Consider the following 26123-nt stretch of genomic DNA (forward strand, 5'->3'; position numbering starts at 1 on the left):
AGTTAGAACATCAGTCCATCTAGCTCAGCATTGCCTGTACAGTGGTACCTCGGGTTAAGAACTTAATTCGTTCCGGAGGTCCGTTCTTAACCTGAAACTGTTCTTAACCTGAAGCACCACTTTAGCTAATGGGGCCTCCTGCTGCCGCCATGCCACTACTGTGCGATTTCTGTTCTCATCCTGAAGCAAAGTTCTTAACCCGAGGTACTACCGTATTTTTCGTCCTATAGGGTGCACCGGCCCATAGGACGCACCTCGTTTCTTTTTTTTGGGGGGGGGGGGGAATGAATAAAAAATTTTTATTTCTCCCCCCAGCCACGGCTGCTGCCCCAAGCCTTGCGCACACCTGCCCGAAGCACGGGGCGCCCTCTGGAGGGTGCCCCGTGCTTCGGGCTGCAGGCTGCTGCCCGCAAGCCTTGTGAGCCCGCAGCAACTCCTGCCACGGAAGCAGATAGCTTCCTGAAGCCTGGAGAGGGAGAGGGGTCGGTGCGCACCAATGCCTCTCACTCTCCAGGCTTCAGCAAAGCCTGCATTCGCCCCATAGGACGCACACAGATTTCCCCTTCATTTTTGGAGGGGGAAAAGTGCGTCCTATGGGGCGAAAAATACAATATTTCTGGGTTAGCAGAGTCTGTAACCTGAAGCGTCTGTAACCTGAAGCGTATGTAACCCGAGGCACCACTGTACTGACTGACAACAGCTCTCCAGGGCTCCAGGCAGGGGGCCTCTCCCAGTCCTCCCTGGCATTGCTAGGGGTTGAATATGGAGCATGGAAGCTCTACCACTGAGACAGAACTAGCTTCTGATCCAGTTCCATCTGCCATTCTCAAGACTGTGAAGGAGGTGCAAATGGGCACGAGGCAGTTTTGCTGCTAAGCTGAAAAGCAAGCACAAGAACCTTAGCCAGTAGATGTAGTTTAAAAAGACTATTGAGTACTTCCAGTATAGTATAGTATTGTGTTCATTGTTTCGCAGCACTTTTTGTTGAGTAACAGGATGAATTTTATGCTTGAGGAGTATGTAGCTCCAAGGAGGCCTCTGAATCCCCCTTCTTTTGCTTGATTTTCAGGAGGCATATGTGGGTATCCTCCCTATTATAATTAGTTGAGCATTCCTTGTCTCCAAGGGGAGCTGGTTCCTCTGTGAGTCTAGTGAACATACGTTCATGCACCACAGTTGCTGGAGTGGGGTCGAATTATACCACAATAGGAAAAGCAAACATTTTTTCTTGCTCGGCTTCATTCTTAAGTAGGTTGAAAATCTGGGCTGTTTAAAATAAGAAGCTTTCAGTTAAATGTCAAATGAAGGTAAGCAATATAGGTTTAAGATGCCTTTCATATCAACTGAAATGCTCGAAAGAAGCATGACACAGATTCCTGGATCTTTCGGGCACACCACTCCCCTCACTCCAATAGACTTAAATAAATACATGTCCTCTTATGAAATATGTGTAGCAGTAAACTTTGTAGAGTTTGTTTGCTACGGGTGACTGCCCATAAGCACAACCTAGTGGACAGAAAGCTTAATTTCACACCTGTAACAAAACAAATTGAACAAACGAGTGGCAACTTGCAGTTGCATATGTTTACATAATATATTTGTATGTTTTGACCCCACTTCTCTCTCTCTGTCTTCCACTCTTCACACACAAACATGGTAGGTTTAGCCACTCAGTAGTTGTATATGTGCTCTCCGTAGTTCACTCATATCTGCTGAACGTTCCACTTGTCCAGATATAGGAACACTCAATGATGCTGTTAACCATGTTAACCCGATGGAGAGGGGGAGAATAGTAGGGTGAGTGGCTTGTGGCTGCAGAGGAGATGGAAGGAAGGGAGGGAAGGAAAAGCTGCAGTGGGAGCTGGGAAAAGGCAGGGAAGCCTGATCACTTCTTAGATACTCATTTTTGCTGTTCTAAAAAGAAAATCCAAGCCAAGCAAGGCTTGAACATTTAGGTAGGTGGTGACTCCAAGCATGTGTTCTGCAAGTATTGGCTGTGCTACTGTGGGAAACCTGGAAATAGTGTACACTGAAGCTTGTTTGTATTGGGACCAGAGATAGGTTGGACACATAGCAGCTCAAGAGATCATACTTCAGCTGAATAGTGGGTGGCCCTACTCATTTGTCTTTGTATCAATAGAGGGTTCTCAATGGGAAAGCTTCTGAATGAACTTGCAACCTAATTTGCCCTGTGCAACCAGTTCCACACTAGTTTCAGGGGAAAATAGGACCTTTCTGGGCCAAAATGCTGGGGAACACATGAAATGGTGGTGAAACTTGGCATTCAGGGAAATAGGTGCCCAGTCTGTACTTTAAAGGGCAAAGAAACAGTTTTCATGTGCCCTTTCCTCTACATTATACTGCTTGTTACTAGTTATCTACAATGCAAAATGTAGCATGAGAAACCATCCTAACTGAATCTGTTTCTACCTTATATTCATTTCAAAGAAAGAGCATTAACTGACAGGCAATAACAAAGAAGCAGATGGCTAGTTGCAAAACATCCAAAATGAGCCTTTGGGCAAGTTCCACACAAGTACATTCTGTTTAATGTAAACAAGGAAGAATTAGGCTTTGTTTTTCTTATTTTCATACTAAACTCAGAGGGCTGGCTACTCCAGTCAGTGTCCCCACCATTTTGAAGAGCTATTTTTAGTTGAAACTGCTTTCTCATTATTCATTTGTCGATGGTTATCTTTAAGGGCATTGTGAGAAGAGACAGGGAGTTGAAAGGTTTGTTTGTTTTTCTTGGTTGAGTGCCAGGAGATAATATGGGTTCCTAACTTTTTTGAAAGGAGGGGAGAAAGCCTTCCATCCTACTATCCATATAAGGAAATGCATGACAGAATATTATCTTTTGTTTGCTTAAAATAGTGGGAAAATTGGTATTTCCTTGACCAAATAAAATGTTTTTCATAGTTGGCTTCTGAACTTTAGGAATGCAGCAAAACCCTGTCAGTTTACGCCTTAAATGGATGCATGAAGTAAGGTCTAATTGTTTTGTCTTGTGTCTGAAGATATCTTTAATTTTAAAACTTGCTTAATTTAGTTTACTGAGAGTGTCTATTCTGAGCAACAACCTAATTTTTTACTGCATCATATGACTGATGTACGATACCAATGTGGTTGTCTGCTAGGCAGGAGTGAAACTTTCTCCATCAGAGAAAATCTACATTCATCCACTGGATTCTGTTTGTACTTGTGCTCTGTGTAATCCCTTGCCACCTATTTAACTCTTTTTTATTGATTAACATTTTGTACTTTATTTAAAAGCATCAAGAGTCTGGCATACTTCTTTTTTTACCTACTTACTTAAGTGTCCACTTCTCAAAATTGGCTCAGACTCAAGACATGACAACTTAGTCTGCAATAAACTTGTTAATCCTACAGGAGCCACAAGCAAGTCTCTTTGTGCTTGCTGCAATGGACTAACACAACCTCTCTGGAATTAGACACTTGATCAGGAGCGCCAAAATTTCCCAGGTGCCTCGCTGCCAGAGCACTTGGTAGTATTGCCTTAGGAATATGAACCATTTTTTTCAGTCTTTACTTGGCTGTTTTGTTGCTTTTCTTTGCATCCTTTAATGCTCTTAGAAAAACATGGTTGTGTCATACTTACTTTTATTCCTGTTTCCCTTGCACATTTGTTTTACTGTTGCATCATATTGGCTTGGCTCCCAAGTTAACTAAAGGAAATTAATTCATGGAAGGAAAGTTTCTCATCCCTTCCTTCCCTTTGCAATCACCTGCACCCTTTGCAAAGGTATTCATATGAATAGTGGCCTGAATGATGTAGAATGGGACATGGTGGGTATTATGGACGTGGAGAATTATCCAAAAATTGGGGAACTTTCCTATGTGGACTTACTGAGTTATTTAACTTCTATTTGAGGATTCATGCCATTGTACTGATGTTGTGAAGATAATCCACAGGGAGCCTGGGATTATTTTGTCATTTGCATTCTCTCCCCACCCCCAATCAGTTGAGTTGTTACAATCACTTCTTCAGGATCTCTTTAGTGACTCACCTTTAGTGTTATAGCCTTAGCTACTTTACATAATTTTGTCTTGTGTAGATCTTGCACCCAGCCCAGCTTTCTAGATGTTCAATGAATGTGAATTTAAGCTCGGAAAGAGCCCATGACTTTTATTACATAACACTCTGTGCATGTTATGCTTAAGTGCTAAAGCAAACACTCTTTACATGCAACCCCAAATATCTTTTAAACATATGGTCTCTTGGCTTATATAGCTTCTTTGTTCTATGTCAGTAATAGATGGGGGTTGAGGGAATTGGTCTTTCCCATTTTCTATCATGTGCTTGGCAGCACTTCTGCAATATACACAATTCATTTGTGGCTCATGGTAGGTAGAGAAAAGGGAGCACTTTGCCTTTCAAAATTAGTAGAATGTATATGGGTTACTCAGATATGCAAGATTAGTCTTTTGGGAGCTGCTGCTCAAGGACATGATGGTCAAATGGTATTTTATGGGACAGTAAAATAGTGTTTTGTGTTTTTTCCTACTTGCATTCTAATTAGCAAGCTGCAACACAGACATAACAAACTGCGTAAGACAAGGAATTGATGTGAAATATTAAAGTTAACCAATACAATAAAAACAGTAACTAAGAGTCACCATTTATCAAACTGATTATTCCAATCATAATAAGAAGTATTTATTACAAAGGGAAATTGAAATAAATGTAAGCAAGCTGATACATTATTATAGTATCCGTGATCCATCAGCACAAAAAATGAGAGCTTGCATGGTGCTGTGTTGTGCAACTCTGGGCCATCTACATAAGTTCAGTACAGTGGTACCTCAGGTTCCAGACGCTTCAGGTTCCAGACGCTTCAGGTTACAGATTTCGCTAACCCAGAAGTACCTCAGGTTAAGAACTTTGCTTCAGGATGAGAACAGAAGTCGTGTTCCAGCAGTGCGGTGGCAGCGGGAGACCCCATTAGCTAAAGTGGTACCTCAGGTTAAGAACAGTTTCAGGTTAAGAACGGACCTCCAGAACGAATTAAGTTCTTAACCAGAGGTACCACTGTATAGCAAAGTTTGGTCACAATCAACCTGTGCACCAAGTTAGGCCCTGCACAGATCCCAATTTGTCCTGGCAAGGCTGCGTCTCCTAAGCCATGCCCTCTCACCCCCTCCTGGCAGGTAGAGATGTGGCTGTGAGAGAACAAAAGGAAGCTTAAATGTGTGCTTCCAATTGTTTGTTAGCAAGCAAGTCTTGCTGTCTTCAATGATTAGGAACTCTTCAGGGCCCTGTTGTCACCACTGATGGACATTGGCAGCAAACCTTGCTTGCCAAAGAACAATTTGAGGTGCTCCCCATCCCTATTCTAGCAACCAAAATTGGAGCAAGACCGCAGCAGCTGTATGTATCTTAATTGTGCCCTTCCATGTCCTTGGTAGATTAGGTCATGTTGTTAAACCATTGGTATGGTAATTCTCGTTGCTGCCTTTGGGTTGATGTTACTTCTGGGACTGAGTTCCAGCAGCCATGAAGTGTTGCAAGCTTGACATTGTACCAGACAACTCTGGATTTAAAATTAGGAACAGGCCACTGTTCCTTTGGTCTCTGCTTCCCTCTCTTGTGGATGACAAGGCAATTTGTAGAATCATATGGTGCTGCCATCATCCTACCTCAACTTAGCCCATGTGGTAGAGTGTTCTTATTGCTGTTTGCTAATAGAAGTAGCATCTTGCTGAACCAAGGCTGAACCAGGATGCATGATTGTCCTCCCTATGACTGCGTTGAACAGCAATAAAGCATGTGAACCAGAATCACTGTAACAGAGCATGTTGGGTATAACCATCACTGGTTTTATGCAATCCAGAAATTTTCCCTCTGTCTCCTCTGACATTCCAAAAGATTTGGGGGCACATATCTTGAACTGCACACTTATTCCTACTTCCTTTGTTATTTGTGGAAGCCTGGCTATTGTCATTGATCTTTTGGTTAACACAGTACAGATACTTCTGTGGCTGCAGCATACACGATAGACATTTCAGACTTTTGGAGAAGATCGTGGGCTATAAGCTAAGCCAGTGAGGGTTGTGGTAATCATTTCCAGCTTTGTCAATGTGGTGCAGAAACTCCAAGTGACCTTCACGATCTTTCCCCTTTGTGGTATGTCTGTGTTTCCCAGTGCTGTTAAGTGACATTCTGGTGCCTAAGCAGATGACACATTTCCTTTTTTGGTATTTTGTAAAACAGCTTCTCAGATGAACTTCAGGAAGAAATAGTAGTGGTTTGCATTTTTGTATTGTGGGTGCAGAAGTTGAAGGAACGGGTGTGTTTAAAGAAGAATTGAGTATTGGGACTTTGAATAAAACTATGCTGTCTGAGTGTGGATCACATATCACCTTATGCTTCTGTCATAGAAATATACTACACCAAGGAAACTGAGTGGTTTCTAGGAGGTGTGCTTACTACTGTGTTGGTGCAAAGTTGCAAGTTGCGAAATTGCAGTAAAGTTGCCTGCAGGTAGACTGGCACAAATTGGGGAGTGGGATATTTCTAAATTTCATTGTACATTATATAGTGAACTGAGCTCTTTCAAAGAAGTTATCAGAACCAAACTTTGCAACACTTCTTTAAAAAGTGGAGTAAGATCCTCTTCCAGTGCCTCTGGCCTTTTGGACTGTCCCAGTTTCCTCATAGAAGATTTCCCCCTCCAGATTGAACTTTTAAATCAAATGCTGATCATGGCAGGATTAAGTGTCATGAACTTGTTTTGATACTTGACCTGGGTGAGACTGCTGCCTTAAGTACTTAATGAATAGCCTAGGTCAGCTCCATAACTGTGCAGAATTAAGTTGCTGTCTGTCGCTGACATGGCACCAAACATTCTGCTATCGTTTAAAGCCTTTGTCTGGCAATATTTTGTTCTAGAATTGAATTAGCTCATGTGAATCCATGTTTGCTGGTGAGTTTAGTTATATATGAAATATACTAAGGTGATTTATATTGGTAATCATTAGTATATGTATACTCATGATATTTTTTCAAGCGCACATATACAGTGTTAGAAACTAAGATATGTAGTCTAGGTGCCAAATGGCTCCTTAAACCAAGGTTACAGTCACCAAAATGGAATGTTTAGTTGCCATTTTGGGACAAGAAGGCTGCAAAGTCTTATTTTTCAAAACAATGGGCTGGTTGTGATTGATTCTTATTTAAACATCTGGCTATTTCAGATGACAACCTTAAGCTAGGTTAAGATCTTTGAGAACTTAAAGAAGAAAAGTCACTTTTCCCAGGGACAGTCCACATATATATTGGCCTATTCTGACCTCTTTCTCTTAATGGCAATTGCTCCTGCTCAGGCTGCACAGAAATAGCATTTTGGTTCCAGAAATTCATTCCAATTGTGCAGATAAAATATAACTGATAGAATTCTACAGGATGGGGTATTAGTGTGTACAAACAGTCCAGATCTGATAATTACCAGGCATGTATCTCCAGAAGGTGGAAATGTCAGGCACCATCTTGGCACCCAGGCGTCTTCACTTGGTCGAAAGTGGTCAAAAGCCAGGTTCAAAATGCACCTGGCTAATTTTGAACACTGCACATATGGTCTTGTTAGATTTTCTTAATGGATGTTAAGTATTGAGAAGTGACTTTTCACACAGCTGGCCTATGTGACCTTAGCACCCTGACTCAATGATATTCTCCAATTATAGCGCTGAAGATTCTTGATATTTAAGGACAGATTGAGGTGCTAGTAGTGCTATAGTGTATCACAAAGCTGCATCCTTTTTGGAGAGTTCTTCAAAGCTGTCGTGCTCAGCTGCCGAATACAGTTCTTTCATATATGAAGTAACTAGTTCATCTGCAGATAAGGGCTCTACAGTCCTTCTATGAACTTCTATGAACAATAGAGATGTTGGTAGTGGGAGAAGACTGTAACGTCCATTCACTCCTTGTGGACTTCCCAGAGGCATCAGTTGTCCACTGTCTGAGGAAGGACGCCAGACTGAATGAACCACTGGTGAAAATGTGACTAAATGGCCTGTCATAGAGCAAGCTTTCAATTTGGAGTGCTGCCTTGTTGGCTCAGCTTGCAGTGTGAATCATGAATCAAGCAGACACCAGTCTGAAGTTGGTCTGAAGATTGAACCAATGCACACAGGAAACATTGATGGCTACAGAGAAATAGGAGCCATGTAATAAACTGTATTGGTGCAAGACTAGAGCCTACACTGCTGCCATGGCACTCTACTTAGGGACAGCATGGAAACTTCATTTGGTTCTGAATATGATGGCTAGTGTGGGGGGTGGAAAGGCAGATCATATCATGCCAGTTATGTTTCAACTTCATTGGTTTCCAATTTGTTTCTGGGCTCAGTCTAAGGCTCAGGGATCCAGGGGTGGGGCACATGCCAATGGGTGAGCAGGTCAAGAGGCAACAAGGGGAGCAACAGATGTGACTCCTGCCTTTTGTACAATAGACTGCATTCCAGTCATGCCTAGTCATAGGTTTCTACACTTCCACCTGTGTCTCTATCCAGGCAAGCAAGAGACATTAGCATAATTCTAGGACACTTTCCAGCCAGGCAAAAGCACTCAAGGGCATGAGCAGAGCCAGTTAGGCATGTGGCCTGGGGAAAGTCCCAAGGGCCAGGGAGACTTGGACCACCACTTTCAACCCTTGGGCTCATGGATCCCTACCTCTGATCTAAAGAACCACCTGAGGAATTGCCTCTTTGCCATAAGAGGCTGATTGAGATTTGCAATTCAGTTTCTGAAGCCTTCCTCATTGTCCCTTTGCCAGTGAAAATACAGCTGTTGGGAAGCAAAGACAGGGTCTTCTTAGCATATGGAAAAGCGACTGTGTTAAGGTGGACATTTTTTTTTAGCCGAGCTTTTTTATGTTATTGGTCTGCTGCTGATGGAGTGGTTTTTATGATGCTGTTTTACTATCATTTTTATTGTCTTTAAAAAAAAACCATTGCGATTTATATATATATCATAAGCCTTTGTGAATTGGATTTTGTTGCATGTAAATTCAAGATATAATGTCCAAATAAATAAAAATCGAAGTCAAGGTTAGTTTTACAGTTTATCCAACACTGGGAATACTTTGAGCTAAAATCAAGCTAAAAATTCTTACTTCATAATTTTCAACATATTTGCTTTCCCCCCAGCTTTTGGCGGCTAATGGAGAATTGCCTTAGTTTTCACTTGTTCAAGCAGCAATGTCATGTTAATGGTAGCTGCCAATCTGATAAGATGGTGGTTAGCATCTTGCTGAAAATAAAATGCTTTCTGAGGCAGCTGATTTGTGTGCATATAGAGAAAGCCACACTCAAAATAGTTGAATGTGGTAGATTTTGATCTTGTAAACAAACAAACAAACAGAGCTAAACTTCCGTCTATTAATTGTTTTCACTTTTCCATAACTATAGCACAGAAGAAGTTGCCAGCCTTTTTGGACCAGAAGGCACAGCTTAGATTTTGAGAGAGTTTTGGTGGTACCTATCACAAAATAATTGCTCCGTGCACCAAAACACAAAAATAAGAGACAGCCACCACGACAACCTTATGGGAAGTCAGCTATGTCCTGCTTGTGGAGATCACACAATACTGATATCTTCCTCTCTCTTGCACACAAACACTCTGATGCTGTTGTTAACCAATAGCAGCAGGGAACATTCCTCAGTTCCAGGGAAAATATACAAGGTAGCCACACGGCACTCACTTTCATTTCACAGAAATTGCTTTAAAAGTACCTGCACATTTTAACTCATAACTTTCTTTCCAGGAGGACTAGAGACTTACTTAAAACAACAACAACAACAACTCAGAGTCTAGGGCAGCTTCCCAGGGCCATCAGTAAAAGCCTTTGCCCACGAGTGCTGAGTTGGCAAGCCCTGATATAGAAGTTGAGGAGAAAGCATAAATACGACAAGTGGGGCTTTGAGTGTTCTTTGTATCTGCAACTTTGACTCACTTTTAGACAAACTCCTCTCCTTTCACAGTCATTGCAGCTAAAGTCTCATGCATCAAGATATACAGTGTCCAGTGAAACAATTTTGCTGCTAGCTTGCACAGAGCTTGGTTTCAAATATCCATCAGGGTTCAGCTTCTTCAGTCTGTGTGAAATTCTAGTGAAATTCAGCTGGAAGGCTATGAGCACTATTTCCTAACTTCTTTCTTTTTTGTCATCCTTAACGAATACCTTCCATTGTGCCAGAAAGTAGATGCTGTATGCAACAATTAGTGCAGCTGAAAGTGTTGCGTCAATTCCACCACCCACCCTGGATATTTATTTGTTGTATGCTGGGTCATATGTAATTTTATCTTTGAATGCAGTAACACAATATCACAACATAGAAAGTGTGCATTTTACTAGCATGCCTAACTTCTCCAGCAGTAAAATGTGTGAAATAACTTTGAGCGAACAAATTAAAATGGAGGTCTGCCCAAATTTTTAGGAGTGTGAAGGTACTGGGATATTGGTTTCTTTGTGCTTCAATGATGATTTTTTAAATTTTATAAAAAAATAATAGACAGAGTTTTACTTATTTATGTAGCTATTGGAAAGTTTTGGTGACACATCATCAGGATATGTTTTACCACTTTAAGGTAAAGGTAAAGGGACCCCTGACCATTAGGTCCAGTTGTGGCCGACTCTGGGGTTGTGGTGCTCATTTCGCTTTATTGGCCGAGGGAGCCGGCGTACAGCTTCCAGGTCATGTGGCCAGCATGACTAAGCCACTTCTGGTCAACCAGAGCAGCACACGGAAATGCCATTTACCTTCCCGCCAGAGTGGTACCTATTTATCTACTTGCACTTTGATGTGCTTTTGAACTGCTAGGTTGGCAGGAGCAGGGACCGAGCAACGGGAGCTCACCCCATCGTGGGGATTTAAACTGCCGACCTTCTGATCAGCAAGCCCTAGGCTCTGTGGTTTAACCCCCAGCGCCACCCGTGTCCCCTTTTACCACTTTAAGTTGCAGTCAATTGCATTAAGAAGTCCTTGTACTTCATAGTCATACTCAGCATAAATTGTACAGGTTGTGACACCTAGACTGGTAAGTGGTGCTATGCAGCCCTTGCTCCAGAACTGCTAGTTAGCAATTATCCAACTGCATGTGTACGAAAAGCTATAAAGTGTTGTGTGTTTCTCATGCCTTTTATTGTCTTTTCTTTTTAATAGCCTGGGAAAAAACTCCTAACATTTACTGGATTTTTAAAAGCACTTTCTCCCCCCTTAGCTTCCCCAATGTGTCTCTTACTGCAGCGTATCCTGTACGTTTATGCCCATATGCCAAACCAATGACATGCTCCACATCATTTTACTGCAATAATCCATCCAGATGCTAACTAACCCCAGGCCAGTCCCATGAAACCTCCCACTGCAAACTGAGATTGCTTTTCCATTTCGGTTATGCACATCAGACATCGAAAGGCATCAGACATCAAAAGCATCAATCATTAAGTCCTTTCTCTCTCTCTCTCTCTCTCTCTCTCTCTCTCTCTCTCTCTCTCTCCCCCCCCCCGGCTTTCTGTAAACAGTGCTTGATTTACCTTTCAGAGTAAAATTGTTGGCCATGAATTGCCCAGGCTTTACTGGAATAAAATAAATGTCCGTTTTAGAAATGGTAAATCTTAACCTGCCTAATGCTGGCTTTTTCGTTGATGGCAACTCATTGCTACTTTGCCATCCCTGAAGAGGAAAGGTCTTATCCAAACACCAGTGATGTGTGTGCACAGAAACAAGCATTTATATGTGGGTCATCTGTAATCGCAATGTATCAGAATGCTGAGTAGTGGTGGAGAGGGCATCTGGGAGCACTGTTTCAGCTGGCCCTGGATGCAGGGAGACCATGCTGGCCCTGGTATTTGGGTGTGTAGTCATATGCCTTGACCGCACCCCCTACAGGCTTCTTTGGTGCTCTTCTTGCGCCTGCTCGGCCTGCGCTCTGTTCCAGTATAGAATCACTTTGGGGCTGAGAAGGAATTGTTTGCCAACATGCAGATTGGTCAAGGAGGTTTGTCTAGTCTGCTCTTTACCAAATCTGAGAGTGTTGAGGGGGCGGTGTTGTTAAATAATTTGGATGCATGGTTAAGTTGGTCACATTGTTGGCAGGGCAGATACAGGAAAGATTAAGGTTAGATAACAGGTGACCTTCCTTAGGTACTTTTGAAGATGAAGGGCTTTTCCGGAAACTAGGCAGCTACCTGGTTTGTGGAGCCCTTAGCCTGGAAATGGAACACTACAGCTACCCAGAGTTGTGGGACAGAAAGGCCTCCGTAGTCAGCATCAAGTGGAGCCCAGGGCTATTCCCTGACATGCCCCTTGAAATGGGTAGGTTTCTGCCCACCCAAGATTGAAGTTAAGTTAGGTTCCCACCCTTCTCATTTCTCCTATAGGTACTGTAAATAAAATGTCCCACCCATTACTTGTTTCTTGCCTCTTTATTCCTGGGTCTGGTCACACACAGATTAATTTAGCTTCAGCAAGGCTACTGCATCCTGTGCCTTTGAACCCACAGCATTGACATCTTAACAATTATTTTAAAAAGAGTTAAACATTTGCTTTAATTGTAAACGCTTCTCATGCAGTTTTCTTTGGGGTAGCTCTAACCTGCAAAAATGTGACTTACTGCATAGTGAAATTGTGCTAATTGTGGAGAGAAATGTGTGATGGACTTCATGCCACAATTTTCTTTGATGCAGTAGCTTCCAAATTTTTAAACGAGCAAAGTATATGCATTGAAAATTCAGAGTAAAGTACTGTTATGTATGTTTCAATTCTACAAATTAATGTCTGGTATGTGCAACAGTCTACACTGGAACACCATGTCCCCAGATTTCAGGAGTGTGCATTTATGATGTGTATGACCTCTGATCTATATCACTTTGGAATCTTGGTTTCAAAGTTTGCTTAGGAGTGCTGTAATCAGTAGTGGATGCTGAATGTGCTACTTGTTTGTGCCTGTTTTTTCCTAGCACTTACTACATCAAGCAAGCACTGTTTAAAATTTGTCTTAAAGACTTAAAATCAGAGTATAATATTCCGTTTTTAGATACTGTGTTTTAATATATAATTGAAAAGCGCTTCTGCATATGATGTGTTGGAAGTGGGCATAACATTAAAATATTCTTTAAAGTATATTAACTTTAAATTTTTGTCTTTCTTCCAGGCATCTGTTGTGTGTTTCAGTTCCTTGTAATCTTATTTGCACATCTGGACATAAGCAGAAATTTTTACTGAAAGCACGATCCAGGACTTTTGGAAAAAAATAAGGAATATATATTTTTTTAATCTGTAGGGTCAGTTCTCCCACTTGGGATGAGAGATGAATCTAAAGGTCCATTATGTAGCTGAACTGAAACTACATTATGTAGCTGAACTGAAACTTAATATGCAGGGTAGTGTGTAAAAGTGAGGTGCCAGTATAGGCTCCTTGGAGCATTAATGTTGAGCCTTTCTTGTAAGTTACTACTGACAGTAGAGTTCATGGCTTTGCAGAATCTTCTCCTGTGCTTTCTTTTGCATACAAAGACCAAAAACAACTCTACTGACCAGTATGGTTAAGCTTCCATTTTTCTTTTTAATTGGCCAAACCATTATGGAAAAAGCAAGGTTTAAGGTAAACTCTGCAGGCCCTCTGTTTTGTATTCTGAGGACATTAGCTACAGAGTTAAGGTATATGCTTGATTTCCCGCCTCCTTGGTTCAGTGACGTAGCAGTGTTAGTCTGTTATAGCAAAGAGAAACCACAAAGTCTTAAATCATAACATACTGCTAGGTGTACCAAAGCCCTGGAGTGCACCTGACATGGGTTGGGTAAGCACCCTGAAGCGTACATCCTAGATGCACACATTTGTTTTTCAACATCTGAGCTATCTGTATCCACTAATCTTTTCCAAAGATTGTCCCTTTAACTTGCTTTAGTAGCATGTGTTCTAGATCTTCCATCCCATGGCCTTCAACAAGGTGGCAGGAAGCAACGTAGAGTCATGTGTACCCATTCTGTTCTTTAAGGCTCTCAAGAGACAGCCATAATGAATGTGTGTCCTACTTGACCCCATTGTGGACCAGGTTCAGCAAATAAGGTGTTGCAGAAATATTTATGCTAATGTTGTTCAGAAAGGTGGCTCCCAAGTTATGCAGGAAAGCCAGGAAGGAATCTGCACGTCTCCTAGTTAATGGCTGTACCATCGTAGGTAGACTTGTAGATTAGCTTGTAGATCAGCCTCTTATCACCCTGGGGCTCTCGGGATGTGCTGAACGATACCATGGCCATATTTCTGGAGCTGTTGGGAGTTCTTAAGGGCACCAGATTGTGAAAGGCTGCTATAAGATCCTTCTCACCACTGAAGAATTTAATTAGTTTTCACATCATTATGCATCTATAGATATGCTCAGACTCTTTTCTTTTGCTGCAAATTTATTTATTTATTTACTTACTTACTTACTTACCACCCTTCATCCAAAGATCTCAGAATGGTTCACAAGATAAAAATACAAGATAAAAGCATAAATAAATAGTTAGAAAAAAATAAAACAAAACTACTTCTCTACCCCTACTCTGTTTTAGTGACAACTTTGATGGAAGACAGTAGTTTCCTCCTACGATCATCCATTCCACCTTCCCCTTATATTTAGCCTCTTTTACTGTGCCTCCTATTTCTTTGACTTGATGTTGTCAGCTCAGCCATAATAAATAAATTCTGTCCAGTTTTCTAGGAAAGGAATTTTGATTTATTTCTTTATTTTGCTTTGAAGTTTGTTTCCACTGTACTCCTCAGCAGTACTCAGAAAGCAACATCTGTGTCTCTTTTGAAGCCAATCGCAATGTGGTAGGAGGCTTGTAATGTCCGTGAGACCTGAAATTATGATGCATTGTTCGGAACATGGCAAGGGACATAAAAGCCCATGGCAGCTCCAGGATACATTTGTCATTCTTAATGTTGACACATTGCAAAGCAAAACTTCCAGAGCTACTGTTTCTTTATCAGCATAAGGCCCTGTTCTTTGCCTCTTTGATGCTTTCCTCACCCTAATCTTGTTTTTCAAATGATCTCCCCGGTCCCTGCTTCTTAAAACCAGTAGCTTTTAATTAAAAGGCGTTAAAATGTCATTATCACAACGTTCTGCTTTCCAGGCTCCATAACTAAACATGATGTTGGAGGCCTCCACAAGATTATCTTAACCGATTTAGCTACGATTCATGACAGTGATATGAAGCTTTTTTAGGCTGTATTGCTATATGCTAAAGCTGGTCCCACTGAATTAAGCAGGGCCCATTTGGTTTAACTTGGATAGAACTGGGTTTCACAATTCCTACAGAAAACAGAACTGAAACAAAATTTATCCAGTTACATTTTTAACATGGAGGAGCAAGAAAATGAGAGTTTTGACCAGTAGCGAGATTTTCACTGACACTGTGCTGCTGCTGCTGTTATTTTTGTTCTTTTTAAAGGCATAAAGGGTCAGAAAGGAACTTCCAATTATTTGAACCACCTTTTAAAATGAAAGCTTTTTAGCCTGTATGTTCATAGTGACAGCTTAAACTATTCCAGCAACTACACTCAAATCTCTGCAAGGCTCAATTTTCACACTCATCTCTTCCTTATTTGGACACTGTTTTTCTCTCTGCTTTTTCTTGGATGTATAACCTCATACCACTTGTCAGGTCATGAACCTATTTGTCCTTTTGAGCTTTATTGTAGTCACTGTATTTTAAAGTATGTATTTTGTCTCCCTTGTGGTGGAATTCTTCTTAATGCACATTTAAGGATTTGATTATTATTATTTTTTACACTGCAAGCTTAGGTTGTTGTTCCTTTCTTTTTTGTAGATACAAACTGTTTACATAAATATATATACACTGCCTATAAAACAACCCAATTACTGCTAGGGCAGAGGTTAAATGAAAGAGTGTTTCCAGCGGTGGTGGTGGTCATATAGATGATGCAATATTAAGAGCCTTCACGGTTTGAGAACAGAACGTCAATTGTGCAATGTTACTTTGATGCAATCAAGCACTATTTTACAGACAAAAAACCCAACAAATCTTTAGTTGCAACCCAAAAAGTAAAGAAAAATTCCCTTTCTTGAAAAAGTGGCTGCGAAAGGAAGAAAGCCATTTTGGAGGAGGCTTTGTTGTTGCTGTTTCCCAACACCTATCTTACGAAATACATTTTTCCTCTTATACAAAGCCTATGGGCTTTTCTAGTTTTGTGTGTAGGGTGGTTTTTTTGTACAGCTTTCTCTTATGAAATACTCAGGTGGAGTAAATGAAAGGTAGTGCCTTCAATGATTAGCTGCTCTCCCTGTGCAAAGGTCAGAGGGGGCAGGGTTTCTGTTGAGTCAGGTGATTAGCTGTGGGAGGAGCTTATCAGAGCTTGCAGGGCAGCGGCAGTTTGATCCATCTTTTGGATTTAGGGGAGCTAGTCTCAAACGTTTGTTGGGGGAGACCTAGGTTTTTTGGGGGGATTATTTGTCCTGTCTTCATGCTTTTTAAGATGGAGGACCACTGTAGCCACCCCCAACGACACGTTTTCAAGATGGAGGGTGAGGGAACAGCTGCAGTCGCCTGTGGTTCCTGCGCAATGTTTGCCATCTTGCCAAAGGTTGCAGGCAGCTTTACCTGCAGCAATTGTATGTTGATTGCCCTCTTAGAAGACAAAGTCCAGCAACTGGAGGAACGTGTAGCTACGCTCCAAAGAATTAGAGAGCTGGAGCTCTTCTTGGAAGCAACAGAGAACACCGTCTCCACCAAGGAGGAGACGGGGGACACCCCTGAGGAGGCTAGTTCACCAACACAGGTGCCAGATATATGGAGAAACGTGACTCAAAGAAGTAGGAGGCCCAGGGTTCGCTCTGATTGTTAGAAATACACAATCGCTTTGAAGTCCTCTCCCCTAGCATGGAAGACGAAGAACAGACTCCATTTGAGGATCTCTCCCTCGTTACAGTCGATCAGGTATATGAAGACGATCAGCAAAGTCAGTCCTCAGGGAACGTGCAGGCGACCTTGGAACGGACAGCTCACGGAAGAACCCCGACCAAACCTAAGAGGAGGCGTGTAGTGGTGATAGGGGATTCCCTACTGAGGGGAACAGAAGCAGTGATCTGTGGGCCTGACAAGATGTCTCGGGAGGTGTGCTGTCTCCCCGGGGCTAAGATCCAAGATGTAACTGAACGACTGCAAGGAATCATAAAACCCACTGACAAATACCCCTTCCTCTTGGTTCATGTGGGAACCAATGACACTGCAAGCAATAGCCTCCAGAAAATCAAAAGAGACTACGAGGCTCTGGGCAGGAAATTGAAGCAATTAAATGCACAAATTGTCATCTCATCTGTCCTCCCAGTTGAACGACGTGGCCCAGGGAGAGAGGAAAAAATATTGGAAGTGAACAGCTGGCTTCACAAATGGTGTAAACAGGAACGGTTTGCATTCTTAGATCACGGACTGCAGTTTCTTGAAGATGGACTTCTGGCAAGCGATGGGTTGCACCTCACAACGGTTGGGAGGAATGTTTTTGCCAAAAATCTCAGAAACCTCATCAGGAGGTCTTTAAACTGACTAATATGGGGGAGGGAGACAGTGCTCCTGAAGGTAGGAGTCTATCAATTGATGAAGATGATCATCCAAATGTCATAGACCAAATGGAGAAAACAGCACGCAGATCTAGTGGTGGGAGGAAAAAATCCTTAAATAAGAGACACGGGGGAATGATTAATGGATTTCAATGTCTGTACACTAATGCGCAAAGCATGGGAAATAAGATGAGCTTGAGCTCTTGGTACAGCAAACTAAATATGACATAATAGGCATCACTGAAACCTGGTGGGATAAGTCCCACGATTGGAATGTAATAATGGAGGGATACAATCTATTTCAGAGAAACAGACTAGACAAGAAAGGAGGAGGAGTGGCGTTATATGTCAGGGATGTATATACCTGTGAAGAGATCCAAGATTTAGAACTTCAAGGCCAAAGTGAGAGCATTTGGGTCAAAATTAAGGGAGAGAAGAATAACAATGCAATTCTGGCCAATGCAATTCTGGGCTGCATCAATAGGAGTATAGCATCTAGATCAAGGGAAGTAATAGTGCCACTGTATTCTGCTCTGATCAGACCTCACCTGGAGTACTGTGTCCAGTTCTGGGCACCACAGTTCAAGAAGGACACTGACAAACTGGAACGTGTCCAGAGGAGGGCAACCAAAATGGTCAAAGGCCTGGAAACGATGCCTTATGAGGAACAGCTAAGGGAGCTGGGCATGTTTAGCCTGGAGAAGAGGAGGTTAAGGGGTGATATGATAGCCATGTTCAAATATATAAAAGGATGTCACATAGAGGAGGGAGAAAGGTTGTTTTCTGCTGCTCCAGAGAAGCGGACACGGAGCAATGGATCCAAACTACAAGAAAGAAGATTCCACCTAAACATTAGGAAGAACTTCCTGACAGTAAGAGCTGTTCGACAGTGGAATTTGCTGCCAAGGAGTGTGGTGGAGTCTCCTACTTTGGAGGTCTTTAAGCAGAGGCTTGACAACCATATGTCAGGAGTGCTCTGATGGTGTTTCCTGCTTGGCAGGGGGTTGGACTCGATGGCCCTTGTGGTCTATTCCAACTCTATGATTCTAAGGTAAACGTAGGGCTTGTGATTCTTTCTTTCTTTCTTTCTTTCTTTCTTTCTTTCTTTCTTTCTTTCTTTCTTTCTTATGTTCCTAGCCCTTGCAGTTTCAGAAGTTAGCCTTAAGTGCATGTGATTGAATGACTGCTTGTAAAATCTTATAAGCAGACAGAATTGTGTTCTGGAAACAGGGTTTTAGTGTTCTTCATAATGCTTTATCCCTCTCCATGACTGATAGAAGCACAATAAATTATTTGCTGTACGTTATTGCAGTGTGTGGATATGCTTGCTGGAAAACACATTTTTTTGTTAAAAGCTTTAAGTGTATATCAAGAACTAGGGGCAGTTTGAGCTTTTCCATATGCAAACACAGGCATCAAGCTGCTATTTTTTTATTAAACGTGTAGCCTTTGCACCTCTTAATAGGAATTAGTCTTGGTCATTTTGTTATGAGGAGTTTGCAGGGTCATATTTTCTACCACTGGCGATTTTCTTTCTGTATCTTTCTTAAGAATATCTACATGAGTAATAAAAATAACCATGTAGACCACAATCCCATATGCTCCTTTTGAACTCAGTTCAGCTTACATCTGAGCAGACATGTATAGGATTGAATACTCTGTAAATCTCTGATTGCGCTTTGTAGGATTTTCTGGCAATAAAATATTCCATAAGCCATTTGTTTATGATAGTAAGCCGTGTAGGTTTTTAAAGGCCAATGAATGAATGCTTTCAAAAAAACATAGACTGTCGTGAATAAAGATTGTTCCACAATAAATTATGTCACCATAAATTGTCAGAAATCTCCTTTTTTGAGCTTTCTTGCAAATAAGCAAGCACAAAAGGAGTCCAAGTTAGTAGACCAAAATTACCTTACATCTTAGACCTACTTGATGATTTTAAAGTGTGCTGCAGGGAAACTCTCCTAACTGTCTTTCATTTTCTTTTTTTTAATATGACCATTTCTAGTTTCTCCATTATATAATCCTAAACTGGGCTGCAGTCCTGTACAATAAAACAGAAAAAACACTATATTAAAACCAGTTCAACCCAACTTTACAAAAGCAGATAAAAATACAATAATGAAATAACCAGCCACAATATGGGTTTCTCACTTGCAGCTGTGATAAAATTCCTAACAATCCACAAAAGGCCAAATAAGGAGATGAGTTTTCACCTGATGAAAAAATGACAACAGTTTCACTGCTAGTTGTGCTGCTTAAGGGGAGGAATGCCGTAGTCAGGGTGTCAACACTGATAAGACTCTGCTTCACCACTTAATTAACTTTTCTTGATGGTGCAACAATGAGACGCATACAGTGTCTCTTAGCCTAATTTACCGGTTCTGAGGATAAAAGTGGGGAGGGACTATCACTTTAGCTGGATGGATGAAAACCAGCAATTGACCAGTTTTTGTTTGTTTTTTAAAGAAAAATCTATGGCGGCAGCTTGAGGATGAAAAACAAGACATGCTGTCCTAACATCACATTATTTTATTTGTGAATTGTTTCCCATGTAGCATCTTGTATAGAAAGAACCATGTACATGCAAAGAGGTTTAAACATCCATGGCTGTTAAAACTCGGTGTGTTACAAAGTCAAGGGGTAGAAACATCAGTAGGAGATTGCACAGTGGGTTGCAGTGGTAGCACCTGTACTGCTACTTGGGATTTGGGTGGATCCATGGAAAAGGTAATAATAGTGGGAAATGAGGGCTGCTGCTATTAAAAGCAGAACCAAACTGAGGATACAGAAATTGGAGCCTTTCTGTTTTGCACATGGCATTCCTGGGAAAGCACAACTCCTCCCTTTCGGTTGAAATGGAAAACAAATAAGTGAGAGCTATTAGTGTCCCAATAGTCAGATCAGATCAAGAAAGGAGGAAGCTTTCCTCATAATACAGCTGATGTTGAAACATTCCTTCCCAAACCTCCAGACAGCACTTATGGTTTTTATTGCTCTAACTTTATTTTTCCTTTCCAAATACCCCAAATGGCCTTGGGTTTGTTTTGATATATTGCCTTTTTATAGAGAGGGTTTCAGTGAAATGCAGCTAAGTTGATCTTGTGAAACAGCGTCTCCAAACAGCCCCAAACTGTGAATGAGTATCAAGATGCTCCCCCCCCAGACAATAGAATCATAGAATTGTAGAGTTGAAAGGGATCCAAAGGGTCATCTAGTCCAACCCCCTGCAATGCAGGGATCTCAGCTAAAGCATCCATGACAGATGGCCATCCAACCTTTGCTTTAAAACCTCCAAGGAAGAAGAGTCTACCACCTCCCAAGGGAGGCTGTTCCAGACCAATTCAGTCTGTATCCCTAGCAGCTGTTACGATTGCTGCTGACTTAATCTCAGTATGAAATAGGGAAGGTTTCATAGTGCCACAGGTGTAATCCCCATGTTGGATTTGTGTGTGTTTGTATGTGTATGTGTATTTCCATACACAGAAGTAGGTTGTGGAGCTATCCTTGGAATGGTCACAATTTTGATCCTTCCCAAAAGGTACGTTTTTGTTTTAAAAGTAAAAATAAAATTCTCAAATAGAGACTGAAATAATATATTTAAGATACACATAATGCATATGGGGGAACAGAATGTTTGACTAGTCCCCAATCCTTTATTGTTATGCAGCAGTAAAGACCTGGAATAAGTAGCACATCAAGTAGACGCCTAGGCTGAACCCTTTCTTTCTGAATGCTGTTTCAAATTGGTTGTTGGTCCCAGAGCAAGGTCTGTAGCTTCTCAGAGCTACAGTCTTGGTGAAGCTAAGCAGGTTTGGAGCTTCCTTGATAGAGGACAGTCTGGGAATCCTATGTACTTTGGTTGAATGGGGGAAATAATATAAATGATTTCTGTATGTTTCTCCTGCCTATATTAAGTGGTGCAGTCCCACCAGACTGTGCCAGATACCTCTTTGGAGCTATTATATAAAAACTAGCAGTATAGATTTTTTTGGCATGTTTTCTGGAAGGCAAAGCAGTAGTGGGCTGTGTGCTCACCAAATCTTGATTATCCCAATGGTCCATAGCACTTCATGTCCTCTATTTGCAGGGAAGAATCACTCTACTGTTAGCTCTGTTTAAATACTCGACACTTTATAAAGTAGTGTTGCTGTTGATTTAGGTACCCTTGGGAGAAAACGACAAGTCTGTAATTATTCACATACTTTCAATGCTAGTATTATGGGTGAAGTCTTCACTGCCAACGTCTTCCTCAGTACTCATTTGCAAACTAGGAATTAAAGACCAAATTTAAATCCAAAGCAAAATTACATAGATGGATTACAGAACAGTTGGATATAGTTAGTATGTGATAGAAAGGATGATGCAGCCAGCTATTTAAAAGGTGTGAACCATCCCCATCTAGGAGCAAACTGCATGCAGCCGAGTGGCAATAGCACAGAGCCACAGAGAAAAAAGAGCAAGGCATCAACATGCTTCGTGGGTTGAACCCTGAAATACAGTATAAAGTAAAGGTAAAGGGACCCCTGACCATTAGGTCCAGTCATGGCCGACTCTGGGGTTGCGCCGCTCATCTCGCTTTATTGGCCGAGGGAGCCGGCGTACAGCTTCCGGGTAATGAGGCCAGCATGACTCAGCTGCTTCTGGCGAACCAGAGCAGCGCACGGAAATGCCGTTTACCTTCCCGGCGGAGTGGTACCTATTTATCTACTTGCACTTTGACGTGCTTTCAAACTGCTAGGTTGGCAGGAGCAGAGTCCAAGCAACGGGAGCTCACCCTGTTGCAAGGATTCGAACCGCTGACCTTCTGATCAGCAAGTCCTAGGCTCTGTGGTTTAACCCACAGCGCCACCCACGTCCCTGAAGTACAGTATACAGAAGTACAAAATCTTTTCTTAAAAAACAACAGAAGGCGCACCTACCCCCCCAAAAAAACCCAACCCAGTGAACACTGAGCATGATTAGTGGCCTGCAGGAGCCACAGAGTGTTGAGTGTCAACTGACAAAGGAAAAACTGAAGGCAGGGGAAGAAATAATAGCCCTGCTTAAGCTCAGTCTTTAAAGTATGCCTGGCTGCAGCTCTGAGCAGTACTCCTGCTATGGATTGAAAATACGCTGCAACAGGCTGTTTCAGGTCATACTTGTAATGTAACTGCTATTTAAATTGGTGTGGCTGGTGGAAAACTGAAGCCAGAATTGTGTGAAAAGTCATACCTGTACTTTCTATAGAAAGCAACCAACCAACTTTGCTGTGAGTATATTTCATTGTGTAGCACTATAATTGTAGCAGAGGTCTGCTTAATAAGCATGCTACAGGAAGCTAAAATTTCTTGGCCAGATCTTCTGACTACAAATTTATCATCTTGATGCAGCCAGGCAAGTAGAATGCATGAAGCGTATTCTGAAATCCTTATTACTGAGGGCTGACATACCCTGGCATGGTATGTGTCTAATGACATTTACAGTACCAGCAAATGTCATGTACATTTTCATGCTGGGCTTTCGGCTCAGGCAGGCTCTTGTGGAGCACTAAGTAAATGGCACCTTTGTGAAACATAAGCTGTTGAATACCAACAGCACTCATTTTTTGCAGCACCTTCCACTGAGGGAACCAAACATTTTCCCAACCAGTTTGCTCATTTGCGACTCATTTTGAGTTTTGAAATGCCGTGAATCTGGAATTGTGTACAAGTTAAATTAAGAGAATGTGAAGGTAGGCATGATATTGGAACCGCCAAAAATATCATTCTGATTGGACTATATTTGCTTGCACTTATTTTTTGTTTTCATAAACAAGTGAAGTTATTCTCTTTAGGTTCATATAAATAATAGGCAGGCTTTAATAATCCTCAGAGTTATATAGGAAAACTTGTTAGACTCTACCAGGGGAACAAAGTCTTTTGGGTTTATGGAATGGCCCAAGGAACAGAACCCAAGCATACACATTATCCACTAAACTTCACATTTGACTCCAGCTGAGTCTTACATTAGACATGCACTAAACTCTAAGGGAGTCTCCAACCTGCACAATTGGAAAACGCTGATGATTCCCAGGACCCTCTAGAAGGCACTTAGACTCTTCTGAAACAAATAAAACATAGGAGCCTGATAAAAAAAAACACAGGCAGCCGCTTCTAATTCCTGTAAATATAAAAATTAGACAGGGCAGGAGGCATCGGTGAGTGTGCAATAGTGCTGGTGGCTTCATATTGTGCTCTCTGATGTATAGTCAGTTGGCATTTCTTGCAACATATACTCTCACCATCATTTACAGTTGACATCTCCCCCCTGCTTCTGTATACTAAAGGCAGTTAGACTATACATGAAGGTAAGAAAAATGCTCCCAAGAAATATGAATTCATTGTTATATGGTGGGTAGTTTATGGGAAGAAAAATATGTGCAAAATCTTATTTTTTTGCACTAATCATTTGCATTTACTATATAAAATGAACATACAAAATAATGTGTTTGAGTGCAAAGTTTAACAAACTTCACTCAAAATCAATGCCATGTTAATTAGCACTATCAACAAGAATGTAATCATGCTTTCCATTTTGACAAGATGAATTTTTACTGTAACATTAGCCAAAGCCACATTTTAACATTGATAACTCCCAGTAGGCCACTTTGTCTTGCTTATCAGGGGGATATCAGCGCATATTTTTTAAAGCCATGAACACTCTTTTTTTGGTCTTGTACAAATAGAGCATTTCGGCGCAAAGCTGAAAAAGATCTGCTGCTTTGCACACATTGATTTAGACAAAACTCTGGATCGTCTAGTGGCTGGTGGAGGTGGCGAAGGAGTGGGTGAATTTAAGCATGAGAATATAAGGTGCTGGAGGAACATATACCCTGATCTTAGTATGATTATAAAATCAGGAACATTGCGTCTGCACTGACTTAAATAGGAAAATAATATTGCTGTAAGGGGGAAGGTGTGTGGCAACAACCAGTTTAGAAATAATGAATCTTGGACTCATGTCGAAACTGTTTGTAGAAAGGGAACCTTGCTTGTCCTTTGGGGAGGAGGAATCCAGAACATTGCAGTGCTATCAGGTTATAAGAGGATACAAGAGAAATAAAGAGGGGATCCCTATATATAGCAGTTGGCTGAGTGTGCAGTTTCTTCTATGAACCATTCCAAATCAGACATCTAGCATGCACTCTGCCAAAAAGCGACATGTGTTCACCAAAAAGAGCAAGCAGCGATTGCAACAAATCTTGAGTACCATTTCATAGTCTTGCAGCTCAACCATACTACTGACTCTTGGATCTGCTGCAGAAATAGAAATTTTGTAGGACCGTAGTTAGCTAACATGCTGTCAATAAATAACCTCTGACACTTTTTTTTTTAAAAAAGTATAAAAGCTTGCATTAATTGAAAGAGCCAGGAACAGTTGCCGCATGAAACAATGAGGTTAATTTCCAATAGAATACAATGTTCAAAAAGAGGCTATAGGGTTAAGGAAATGCTGATGGGGGAGATTAGGACAATAAATGTCTCCTCAGCATCTTCCTGACTATAGCAAGTACATCAGAGGTTGTTTCACAGTTATCTCTACCCTTCTTGAAGACACACAACTCTCCATCCAGACAGCCAAAGAGGCATTAACAGGGACAAATTCTAGCCAGATGAAAGATAGCTCCGTTGGTAGAGCATGAGGCTTCTAATCTCAGGGTCGTTGGTTTTAGCCCCACATTGGGTGAAATATTCCTACATTGCAGGGGGTTGAACTAGATGACCCTTGTGGCCCCTTGTAGAGTTAGAAGGGGCCACAAGGGTCATCTAGTTCAACCCCCTGCAATGTAGGAATATTTCACCCAACGTGGGGCTAAAACCAACGACCCTGAGATTAGAAGTCTCATGCTCTACCATTCTACAATTCTGACTCTTATGAAAGCTTTGTTCCCCTAGTTTATGAAGGTGACCCAGAAACTACAACTAATCCAGAATGCAGCAGCTAGACTGGTGACTGGGGGCAGCCGCCGCGACCATATAACACCGGTCTTGAAAGACCTACATTGGCTCCCAGTACGTTTCCGAGCACAATTCAAAGTGTTGATGCTGACCTTTAAATCCCTAAATGGCCTTAGCCCAGTATATCTGAAGGAGCATCTCCACCCCCATCATTCTGCCTGGATGCTGAGGTCCAGCGCTGAGTGCCTTCTGGCAGTTCCCTCACTGTGAGAAGCAAAGCTACAGGGAACCAGGCAGAGGGCCTTCTCGGTAGTGGCGCCCTCCCTGTGGAACGCCCTCCCATCAGATGCCAAAGAGATAAACAACTACCTGACATTTAGAAGACATCTGAAGGCAGCCCTGTTCAAGGAAGTTTTTAATGTGTGATAGTTTAATGTATTTTTAATCTTTGTTGGAAGCTGCCCAGAGTGGCTGGGGAAACCCTGCCAGATGGGCGGGGTACAAATAATAAATTTATTCTATTACTATATCTGTTTTGCCTTTCCTGCCCTCCAGAACTGGAAGCTGAGCTAGCTTAGCTTGCTGTTGCACTTGCAACAGTTAAAGAATATAGTCCCATGGA

General features: G+C 41.7%; 1 protein-coding gene and 1 long non-coding RNA gene across 6 annotated transcripts in view; one reads left to right on the forward strand and one right to left on the reverse strand.

Annotated features, from left to right (window-relative positions):
- PDLIM5 (PDZ and LIM domain 5) overlaps nucleotides 1-26123 on the forward strand; it is a 123104-nt gene that overhangs the window by 9327 nt on the left and 87654 nt on the right. The gene's annotated exons all lie outside the window — the stretch shown is intronic.
- On the reverse strand, nucleotides 14437-24510 carry LOC309540179. The gene is made up of 3 exons (XR_014223104.1): nucleotides 21621-24510; nucleotides 19512-19626; nucleotides 14437-14860 (listed from the first exon to the last, which is right to left on the reverse strand). It is a non-coding gene; the product is annotated as an uncharacterized lncRNA (long non-coding RNA).

This window comes from Podarcis vaucheri, assembly GCF_965113315.1.
Source record: "Podarcis vaucheri genome assembly, chromosome: 9".
NCBI classification, from domain to species: domain Eukaryota; kingdom Metazoa; phylum Chordata; class Lepidosauria; order Squamata; family Lacertidae; genus Podarcis; species Podarcis vaucheri.